We start from the raw sequence: 12,901 nt of genomic DNA, 5'->3' as shown, positions 1-12,901 counted from the left end.
GAAGAGGACATTCTGGACCGGTAGACATCTTCATCCAAGCGGCATCTTCTATCTTCATCCATTCGGAGCGGAGCCATCTTCTTCCAGCCGACGCGGATCCATCCTTCTTCCACGACGCCTACTCGCCGAATGAAGGTTCCTTTAAATGACGTCATCCAAGATAGCGTCCCTCGAATTCCGATTGGCTGATAGGATTCTATCAGCCAATCGGAATTAAGGTAAGAAAAATCTGATTGGCTGATTGAATCAGCCAATCAGATTCAAGTTCAATCAGAACCGATTGAACTTGAATCTGATTGGCTGATTCAATAGCGATAGCCGTAGTACATCAAAGCCGTCACCGCTTCAGGACAAGTAAGTGACCAAGCTCTCTTTGCCCCTGGATATTCAGGCAATGTAGATAAGTAGAAAAGAGAGAACGAGCAATCCAGGGCAAATTAAAAACAGTTCCTTTATTCACAAACTTTTAAAAGATTCCAGGAGGGTCCGTAGTCATGTTAGTAAGGCAGCACAGGCAAACTGAAGGCTAACATGTTTCGGCTAAACAACCATAATCATAGCTAATTCAGTATACCTGTGGTGCCTATTTAAAAGCAAACCTAGAGGATAATTGGCTAACAAATTCAACCAATGCCTATGTAGCCTTAAAGACAATTCTAGGATTAACCCTTCATAGTAATTATTTCCAATGTCATTGTGTCTTTTTAAAACATAGAGGACTGATACAGTTCATGATATTCAATTTGACAGAGTTAACATAAAAGAAATATACAAAGATACAAAAGTCCACCAGGATAAAGACCTTATTTATATATATATATATATATATATATATATATATATATATATATATATATATATATATATATATCAAACTGGTTTAAAGTAGTGTCTATTTAAGACAACTATAATATATATATATCTCACAAACACGGTTGAAGTGGTATCTGTATATGTGAAATAGCTATATCGCTAGTATTTTTATTTTTATTAATTTAGATGTTATATTGACATATTGTTTTTAAATATAATTTAAAGCATAATTTATATTAAGTTAAAATTCAATCTAGAGTTTAAAATTCAAAATCCAAAACAAAGAATTTATGCTTTAAACTAGTGCATGCTGCTAACAGAAGACATCACTAAATACTAGTCAAATTTAGAAAAATATACCTAATAAAGAGACACAAATAATGTGATTCAATATAAAAATCTAAACGAAAAGATTTTATTAAGACTCAAAAATTGAGTCTGTAAGCACATTTCGAAAGGGAAGTAAGGTAATAGATACTAAGACCTAGAGTGATGGATATAAAAATGGAGTACTCAGCTCACAGTTAATATTAATAATAATAATACTACTACTAATACTACCCCTTCAGTGAGAATCACATGTAATTAATTATGTAAATTATATATATACACAATGGTATACATGTATAAATATATATATATACATAGTTACTGGATTATTTGTAATAAATACACTATGATACGCTTTGACATTAAAATATATTATTTTCCATAAAGGAATCCAGCCTCATTAAGCTTAAGAAATCCATGTAACCTAATCACGGTTAACAGCGTGCACAATTAATAGATAAACCAGCGAAGCTACAGACCACAAACTCATTATACCTGGTACTGACTATTTATTAAATGGAGGAAGTATTCGTGTTAATGTCCTGGCCTTTGGTATCCAACTCAGAGTAAAAGATAAATATAGCTATGCCAAATAAAATAACAGCTTGTATGGATTATTTCCAATAGTTGATTAAATCATACTCTGAGTTGAGTCCCTTGGGTACCCTGGTTTTTAACTTAAAGACCCAAAACATTTCACGTTTGCCAAGAATTTCGTCCCTGTCACCTCCCCTAAGGGGGGGGACTAAATCCATTTGATGGCTTGCCATCTAAAGGTATCATTTCTTTTAGGGTGTACATACCTAAAATGTTTTACAAGGGGAGTCGTGGCTTCACCCAATTTAATGGTGGATAGGTGATTACGTATTCTGGTATTAACCTCAGTTGTCGTGAGGCCTACATATTGTAGGTGGCATTCGACACATGTGATGAGATAAATGACATAGGAGGATGTACAGTTGAGGCAGGACAATATTTTGAATTCTTCTCCAGTGACTTGTGACCGGAAAGTGTCCAAAAAGATACAAAATTCACACGGTCTACACCTGGACCTGCCACACCTGTACATCCCCCTATGTGTAAGCCAAGCACTCGGACGTTCTCTGGTCACTGGCGGAATTTCAGAGGGGGCAACACAGTTGCCTATTGTCTTGCTGCGTCTGTAGGAGCAGCGCAACCCTCCCTCAACACTACTCTGTAGTTTATCATCTGCAGCCAACATACAAAAATGTTTATTGACTATCTTGCAGATGTCATTATATTCATCACTGTAATCCGTGACAAACGTAACCTTAGATGGCATTTGTGTAGACAATGACTTAACTTTCTTAGATTCTCCTAACAGATGCTTCCTATCAATCATATCAACTTGGGATTGAGCTCTGTTAATGACATGTTTAGGGTACCCTCTGTGATGTAATCAGTCCCTCATTAACCTGCATTTTTCAACATAAGCGGTCTCATCAGAGCAGTTTCTCTTGACCATAATCAGCTGCCCCTTGGCAACTGCAAAGGGAACATGCCTCGGATGACAACTTCTCGCATGTAAGAGGGTGTTTTTGGTTATGGGTTTTCTATACAGATCAACAGATATATGTCCATTACCATTCCCAGTCTGTTAGATATTAACAGATTAATACGTACACTTACATTACGAAAACATTTTGATGGTAGTACTGGGGATGACTTAGACACACAGACAGACCATCTGACTAAAAATGAACCAACTAACCTTTGCAGATCCCCTCATTCTAAACCTAAACTCAGTTTCCAAGAGGTGTGTGATATTAACACACTGGAAACTTTGGATAGACAGGATGGTTCAGAGGGACAATCTAAGACTATGAACAGCTTTAGTGGCTTTAAAAATCCCTCTGAGTTCTACCCTATACAAAGTCGGGGCAACATCCTTGAAACTTTTTATAAGCGGGTAGAGGATAACTTGACTAAACTCTCTGAACGAGGTGGGAAACCTATCAAACAAAATTTGTCTATAAAAAAGAGAAAGGCACTGAAGGAACTCCAGGCTATGAAAGATATTGTGATACGTTCATCTGACAAGGGGGGTTCAGTGGTCATTATGGACAGAGTGGCATATGTTGGAGAAGCTTATCGCCAACTTGAGGATGCTACTCAATATACGCATCTTGACAATGACCCCACTAGGCTGTATTTAAGGGAATTGAAATCCCTTTTGGATGATGGTTTGGAGGATGGGCACTATGACAGGGCTACTTATGACTATCTTTTAGTCGGCAGCCCTGTGGTGCCCATCTTCAACCATCTTCCTAAAGTCCACAAATCCCTCGAGAATGTTCAGGGGCGGCCCATAGTGAGCAGTATAGGGTCGCTCTCTGAACATCTCTCTGAGTGGGTGGACGCTATATTGCATCCTTTTGTAACATCTCTTTACAGCTATGTAAAGGATACTAAGGACATCATAGGTGTCCTAGAGAGTACCCAATGAGACATCGATAGTTATTCTTGGTTAACAGTGGATGTCTTGAATCTATATTCCTCTATACCTCATGAGGAAGGATTGAGTGCTATTGCATTTTTTCTTAAGGAATATTCTGATTACAATAGTACATTTATTGATTTTGTACTTAGAGCCACGAGATTCCTGTTGACCCATAACTATTTTCGGTTTGAGGGCAGGTTTTATCTCCAGAGATGTGGGACCGCTATGTGGGCAAAATTTGCCCCCTCCTATGCCAACCTTTTTATGGGTTGGTGGGAGCGGTCCCACATCTATGGAGATGAAAATGCCTTCAAAGCCAATGTGGCGCTATACCGGCGCTACATTGATGACCTGCTCTTTATCTGGCAGGGCTCTTGTGAGGTCTGTGAATTATCTCGACATCACACTGACTGGGAATGGTAATGGACATATATCTGTTGATCTGTATAGAAAACCCATAACCAAAAACACCCTCTTACATGCGAGAAGTTGTCATCCGAGGCATGTTCCCTTTGCAGTTGCCAAGGGGCAGCTGATTAGGGCCAAGAGAAACTGCTCTGATGTGACCGCTTATGTTGAACAATGCAGGTTAATGAGGGACCGATTACATCACAGAGGGTACCCTAAACATGTCATTAACAGAGCTCAATCCCAAGTGGATATGATTGATAGGAAGCATCTGTTAGGAGAATCTAAGAAAGTTAAGTCATTGTCTACACAAATGCCATCTAAGGTTTCGTTTGTCACGGATAACAGTGATGAATATAATGACATCTGCAAGATAGTCAATAAACATTTTTGTATGTTGGCTGCAGATGATAAACTACAGAGTAGTGTTGAGGGAGGGTTGCGCTGCTCCTACAGACGCAGCAAGACAATAGGCAACTGTGTTGCCCCCTCTGAAATTCCGCCAGTGACCAGAGAACGTCCGAGTGCTTGGCTTACACATAGGGGGATGTACAGGTGTGGCAGGTCCAGGTGTAGACCGTGTGAATTTTGTATCTTTTTGGACACTTTCCGGTCACAAGTCACTGGAGAAAAATTCAAAATATTGTCCTGCCTCAACTGTACATCCTCCTATGTCATTTATCTCATCACATGTATCGAATGCCACCTACAATATGTAGGCCTCACGACAACCGAGGTTAATACCAGAATACGTAATCACCTATCCACCATTAAATTGGGTGAAGCCACGACTCCCCTTGTAAAACATTTTAGGTATGTACACCATAAAAGAAATGATACCTTTAGATGGCAAGCTATCGAATGGATTAAGTCCCCCCTTAGGGGAGGTGACAGGGACGAAATTCTTGGCAAACGTGAAATGTTTTGGGTCTTTAAGTTAAAAACCAGGGTACCCAAGGGACTCAACTCAGAGTACGATTTAATCAACTATTGGAAATAATCCATACAAGCTGTCATTTTATTTGGCATAGCTATATTTATCTTAGGTTACATGGATTTCTTAAGCTTAATGAGGCTGGATTCCTTTATGGAAAATAATATATTTTAATGTCAAAGCGTATCATAGTGTATTTATTACAAATAATCCAGTAACTATATATATATATATATATATATATATATATATATATATATATATATATATATATATACAGTATATATATATATATTTATATATATATACATGTATACCATTGTGTATATATATAATTTACATCACTAATTACATGTGATTCTCACTGAAGGGGTAGTATTAGTAGTAGTATTATTATTATTATTATTATTAATATTAACTGTGAGCTGAGTACTCCATTTTTATATCCATCACTCTAGGTCTTAGTATCTATTACCTTACTTCCCTTTCGAAATGTGCTTACAGACTAAATTTTTGAGTCTTAATAAAATCTTTTCTTTTAGATTTTTATATTGAATCACATTATTTGTGTCTCTTTATTAGGTATATTTTTCTAAATTTGACTAGTATTTAGTGATGTCTTCTGTTAGCAGTGTGCACTAGTTTAAAGCATAAATTCTGAGTTTTGGATTTTGAATTTTAAACTCTAGATTTAATTTTAACTTAATATAAATTATGCTTTAAATTATATTTAAAAACAATATGTCAATATAACATCTAAATTAATAAAAATAAAAATACTAGCGATATAGCTATTTCACATATACAGATACCACTTCAACCGTGTTTGTGAGATATATATATTATAGTTGTCTTAAATAGACACTACTTTGAACCGGTTTGAGATATATATATAGATATAAATAAGGTCTTTATCCTGGTGGACTTTTGTATCTTTGTATATTTCTTTTATGTTAACTCTGTCAAATTGAATAGCATGAACTGAATCGGTCCTCTATGTTTTAAAAAGACACAATGACATTGGAAATAATTACTATGAGGGGTTAATCCTAGAATTGTCTGTAAGGCTACATAAGCATTGGTTGAATTGGTTAGCCAATTATCCTCTAGGTTTGCTTTTAAATAGGCACCACAGGTATACTGAATTAGCTATGATTACGGCTGTTTAGCCGAAACATGTTAGCCTTCAGTTTGCCTGTGCTGCCTTACTAACATGACTACGGACCCTCCTGGAACCTTTTAAAAGTTTGTGAATAAAGGAACTGTTTTTAATTTGCCCTGGATTCAATGTTTTCTTACAGCGCTGAAAGTGTGGACCTATAGCTCCTGTCTATAGTGGGTCCCCAGGTGCCCACTTTTAGAAAATATGTGTCAAAACGTGGTTTAGAAAGGAGCGCCAAATCTTGGCGAGGTCTGGTGCGGTATAGGTGTGAAAATATGGTATTCTGTCTGAGAAATTGTATAGCGCTATAGCTCAGCTACAATTATGGTAGTTGTGCTGTATAGATGTGTAGGTTTTGATATCTAGATATAAGATCTAAGAGTGGCACAGTTGATACATAAAAGCATTTAATACATATTAAACATATAAAACAAGGGTGTCGTTTAAAATATATTTTAACAGAACGGCAAGAAATAATGTGTAAAAACACATAAACACATAAATATCTATAAAAACACGCGTGTTTTGCTTTTTAGCTGTATGTATAATGTCTCATAAAATTCGTCTCATATATAGTTGTGTTGGCATAAATCTGAAAATAATAAACAATAAAAAATAATAAAAAACAATGAAAAGTAAATAATGTCCAATAATCCCTTCTCAAAGTTAAGAGATATATAAAAAAAGGTTAAGTAGTGTCCAAAAATCCCTTCTCAAAGTTAAGAGATATAAATAGATTTTCACATGTGTATCCAAAAAATAAACTGTCCAAATTTAAGTGTTGTCCAAAAACGTGGTATAAATGAATAGTGCAAATCCAGCAGATTCAAAAGTTCTATTAAAAAAGCTTTGCAAAAAATATTTCAAAGAGACATTTAAAAAACATCAAAATGAAGGTAGAAAAAAAGGTCTATCAAAATATGGTGACAAAGAATAATCCGTGAAGTCAATCCAAAATAGTGATAAAAATAAGTCCAAAAAAGATGTAAAATATCCAAAAGATAAAAAACAAAAAATAAATGATTAGTATGTGCACAAACTAGTGAGAGTGATCCCAAAAAGGGGGCTTATGTGGAGGGGTTATGTTTCCATGTAGAAAAATTATTTGCTGTATAAAAACTTTTGTATCTTTGTATATTTCTTTTATGTTAACTCTGTCAAATTGAATAGCATGAACTGAATCGGTCCTCTATGTTTTAAAAAGACACAATGACATTGGAAATAATTACTATGAGGGGTTAATCCTAGAATTGTCTGTAAGGCTACATAAGCATTGGTTGAATTGGTTAGCCAATTATCCTCTAGGTTTGCTTTTAAATAGGCACCACAGGTATACTGAATTAGCTATGATTACGGCTGTTTAGCCGAAACATGTTAGCCTTCAGTTTGCCTGTGCTGCCTTACTAACATGACTACGGACCCTCCTGGAACCTTTTAAAAGTTTGTGAATAAAGGAACTGTTTTTAATTTGCCCTGGATTGCTCATTCTCTCTTGTCCACTTATCTACATTGCCTGAATATCCAGGGGCAAGGAGAGCTTGGTCACTTACTTGTCCTGAAGCAGTGACGGCTTTGGTGTACTACGGCTATCGTGGGGTTGTTTGGACACGCCCCCCTCCCTTTTATTTCCGTTGAACGGACGCACACAGCGGATCATTGGAGTGAACCCTTCGGAGTTACATGGAAGTGGAGCTTGGCTAAGAAACACTACGGAGCGGTAAGGAACGTACAGCCATAGGCTGTTGGAGCACCGGTTGCTTGCATTTACTTTGCCTTTCCTACCGTGCATGTGTTAAGTGACTTCCATCACTCCGGATAACATAGTTACTGCTGAATACCTTTGTATACTCTTTGTGTGCTGGGAGTGACTGCCATCTATAATGAATTTGCAGGGTTTGACCTTGTTATAAAATATACATCTGTGAAGTTTGTATTCGTTTACATCACTAGTCACCGCTTCTTGTGAAAAACACTGAACAGTATACTGCCTAACTTGGGTCTACAAGTTTGACAAGTAAGAACACTTATGTGCATTTTACCAAACCATTAGCTCAGTGAATTCCCCTTTCCGTGATTGTTTATATATATAAAACTTCAAAACGAAAGGATTTCCAGAGGCAAATTACGTTATGATTTCGGCACTTTAGCCGAAACATGTTAACATTCAGTACTCTTCTGTTGTTTTACTGAGACAACTGAGACCCTCCTGGAATGTTTTATCATTTGGAAAAAGAATTTATTTTATTCTACTTTACTTTGCCTCTGGGAATCCTTTCGTTTTGAAGTTACACATTGTCCAGGCACCCCAAGGTGAAGGGAGCTCGCACACGCTTTCATAGCAATCTGAGTTTTCAGCAGCTGAGGATACCATTTTTCTGAACCTGTCATTGGTTACACAACTACCACGTGATCGACTCACCCTCTGGAGCATGTAACACCGCTGAGTAGGGCAGAGATAGCCCTTTGGAAGCTGGGGATCCGGCGAATTGAGCAGTCTGACTGAAGAGCGGTAAGTGGGTACAGTTTTTAATGTTAGAGCACAGGCGGCTCGCCTTCAGGTCCACTACCGCAATATGTGTCAGTAAATATGGGATGTGTTTTCTATTTTCACAACATTATTGCAACCACTTGCTAAGGAGCATGAGCTGATACAGCTGATTTGGTACTGTGTTCTGTATCACATCCGTTATTCATGCATAGTGACCCTCGAATAGCTATTTAAGAAAGTGTGGGGCTTTTGTATAGTATTTGAACACTATCAATAAGCTTATAGCTTGTGCATAACCCCCCCTTTTTCCTTTATATATATATATATACACATTTTACCCTGTGGATTATTAGTCATTTTTTATAATTATTATTGTTGAAAAGCATACTTAGGAGGAAAGGCTGCACATGTCTGGAGCACTACATAGCTGCCATCTAGTGCTCTTGCAAATGATTAACATTGTTAAAAGTATTTTTGCAAAACTGCTGTCATAGAGTACTCCAGATATGTGCATGCTCCTAAGCCTACCTACCTGCTTTTCAACAAAGGATATAATGAGAACAAAGTAAATTTGATAACAGAAGTAAAATGGAAACAGTTTTAAAATTAAATGCTCAATTAGAATCATGAAAGAAAAAAAATATGTGTTTAATGTGCCATTATTTTTTTTGTTAGCGTGAAAACCAACACACTGTATTATTTAAATAGAAGTCGAAAGAATGTCCACACTTAAAGATGCTTCAAAACATTCTTAATATTAGAGCAATTTGATATGCAGTTGTGTCTACTATCAAGAATAAATATGTTGTGTATAGGGAGGCTACATTTAACTATTCTCCATAGATATTAATAAATAGGTCATTAAACTTTTTAAATTAAAATCAGAATTAAAAAAAAAAAAGTAAACTATCATTGATGTGGGGGCAATGAGAATGAGGAAAGCTGTGTATATAACAGGTTGTTATTAAAACCTTATACATAAACTCACTTGCATGAAATATATACTAAAAAATGCTTTTTTTTTTTTTTTTTAATTAGGATGTTTGTCCAGTGCCCAAAACCATACAAGATAAACATAACTGCAGATAAACTCCATAGTGACTTAACTAACCAACTTAATATGAAAGTTATTTGAAGCTTAATATCTCTGGACCAACTGTTTGGCTTTTCATCATAAGAACACATGAGAACTTCCTCTCTACAAAATAAATCTGTAATACTAGGTACAGTGCTTTTTTCTGTTGCTGTGTATACTGTACATAATCCTCATATAGATATAATCAAACATGTTACATTAATAACAAAAATAGTACTTAAGTTTCTTCAGGGTATGTAGTACTCCAAATTCATTGTAAACTGTAGATGAATTCATCCATATAGGAGGGTAGATTTATGAAGCTGCATTTGCAGTTTTTTTGGGGGGCTATGTCGAGCAGTATAGCATGAGTGAGTCTGCAGCCACATATTTAAGAAGCAGAAACTTCTTCTTTTTCCTCTCCACCACCTCAGAGAGAATGAGATCAATCACCCGGACACTTGATAATTTGGAGTGATTGACATAACCTGCTCTTGTGCATTGATAAATTTCACCAGGCAATGCAGCATTGTAAGTTGCGATTGCAGAACAGGTTTACTACTTACACATTTGTCAGCCTGCAATGATGATACATTTTGCCCACAATCTATGTTTAACATAGAATGCATGTTTAAACCTAGAGTCTGAGCGTGTGTGTATAGCTCTATGATTTTTTTTCTGGAAATTAACATTTTTCACAAATGAAGGATTATCAGTTTCAAGATAATTAGCCTTCTCTGATATTTATCATTAGTAGATCTCTGAAGTTTAGTTTGTTTAAACTTTCATGATTCAGATAGGGCATGCAATTTTAAACAACTTTTTCAATTTACATTTAAAATACAATTTGCTTTGTACTCTTGGTATTCTTTGTTGAAAGCTAAACCTAGGTAGGCTCATATGCTAATTTCTAATCCGTTTAAACACTTTTATCTCAGTGTCTAAGTTTTTCACTGTTAGACACTGCTAGCGCATGTGTGTCATATAGATAACATAAGTCAGCACTGATTGGATAAATGTAAAAAAAACTGAAATAAGCAGTCTGCAGTGACTTAGATACAAGATAATCCAAAAGGTAAAAAGTATATTAATATAACAGTGTTGGTTATGAAAAACTGGGGAATGGATAATAAAGGGATTATCTATCTTTTTAAACAATATAAATTCTGAAGTAGACGGTCCCTTTAAGTAGTATCAGTAAATGCCCCCTTGTTTGGTGCTCTGTTTTACTAAATGGATGAAAAAAGCATTTAATTAAACACAACCTTATAATTCTCTCAAAGATATATAAGGTTAATGAACTGAAATTAGAAACACCATCATAAGTGTCACTTTCATTTACTTAGTTGGATCAATTTGTGCCAAGATGCTACTTTTGCTCTTTAATTAATCTCAAGCTCCTGTAAAGTGGTTATTACTGAGACAGATGGGATGCTCATACAATGCTACTTATCTATGTAATTCCCATTAACAGATTTGCTAAACACATATGCCAATGCTTGATGTGTGTGTATACTGTGTATATATATATATATTATATATATATATATATATATATATATATAGGGTCAGGAGCCTTATTTAAAGTAGGTATATGTAGGAGCTGCAGTGTCAGGGATCAGAGTTGCAATCTGTTCTTTATTTTGTATTATTATCATTATTATTATTATTTGAAGTAGTAGTATTATCATTGAAACTACTACTAATAATATGTATTATGATTATTATTATTAGTAGCAGTAGGAGGAGCAGTAATAATAATGATATGATTTAATATTATTATTTAAAGTGATGGTAAACTCTTCCCTTTTTAAAATCAGATCCAAACTGTTAGTGATATTTTAGATGGAGTTTTATTAATCAGCCGTAACTTACTTTAATGTAGTTATGAAATTCTAATACCCCGCGCTCTGCCGGCCTCTTCAAAAGTAAATTTTTCCGTTAGATAAAGATTTGAATTGTTGTCCAATCAGTGTTCTCCCCATATGGCACTTTTGTTGTAGCTAGAGTGCTAATTGGAGAACAATTCAAACCTTTAGCTAACAGAAAAAATGACTTTTGTAGTGGGAGGCAGAGCATAGGGAATTTGAATTTCATAACTACATTCAATAGTAAGTTTAAGCGCATCTTCCTTAGATCTGATGAATTAAACTCCATCTAAAATATCACTAACAGTCCAGATCTGATTTTAAAAAGGGGACAGTTTACTATCACTTTAATACAAATAAGAAAGTGACATGCATAGTTTTACCACGACACATAGATCAAATATGTTGCTGACCCCTTATCTAGAGCATTAAGTGGGTACTTTATTGCCTATTTATCAAGAACTATTATATTTTTTTTAAGTTGCTATTGATGTCTTTACACATGAAAAAAAATGTATTTTATAAAATTAAATGATAAACGTGTTGTGGTTTGTGATTGTATCATTACAAAATAAGATGATTTCTCTGTTTGCAATTGTCTAGTTCTTTGGAAAGAAAACCATTTAGGTACAGAGTTTGATTCTGTGATGCAGAGTAAAACTGTTTTGTGTTTGTGAAGGCTGGGGATAAAAAAAATGGTAAGGATACTCTTTCACACGGTCTGAAACTATTTGATAGCTGCACGCTGTTAATCATTGTTGTTGTAGACATGGGCAGCTATTTATAAAGCTCTTCCGCCTCCAGCACTGGAACAAAAATGAATACAAAACACCACCCAGTTTGTCAAAGTAAGGAAATGACAAAGAAAGCTGTGAGAGGGCATCTAGAGGCAGGGCTGGACTTGATGCTGTACAAGAGGTATATATTACTCAGAATAGTTACAGATAATACTTTGTTAGGTAGAGGTATTTTCCCCCCTTCTTCCATTCATATGGTTAGCTTTGTCGTACATCTCGGTGACAACCTACATACATGTACTGATGATTCCCACATAACAGATGATGTGTATCATAAGAGGAAACACTTTAAATGAAAATGTTACCAAACTCTTTTGCGAGTGTCCCCCAAAGAATAAATAGAATAATAGATAACGCCCGTCATGCATTATAAGTGAAAGTACAATTTATTAACCATAAATGAACCTATACGAAAGCAAACTATAGCAATATGCAATCAGCAATAGCTAAAAAATGCTATTAGTAAATGAGTGATCAGCAAACCAATGCTACACAGTGTTATTTCAGGACCTATTTAGTGGGTGTACCACTTGGTTGATTTTACCGATCAACCGCCTAAAATTGT

The sequence above is a fragment of the Bombina bombina genome, chromosome 5 (genome assembly GCF_027579735.1).
Source record: "Bombina bombina isolate aBomBom1 chromosome 5, aBomBom1.pri, whole genome shotgun sequence".
Classification (NCBI taxonomy): Eukaryota; Metazoa; Chordata; class Amphibia; order Anura; family Bombinatoridae; genus Bombina; species Bombina bombina.
This window is presented reverse-complemented; position numbering follows the sequence as displayed.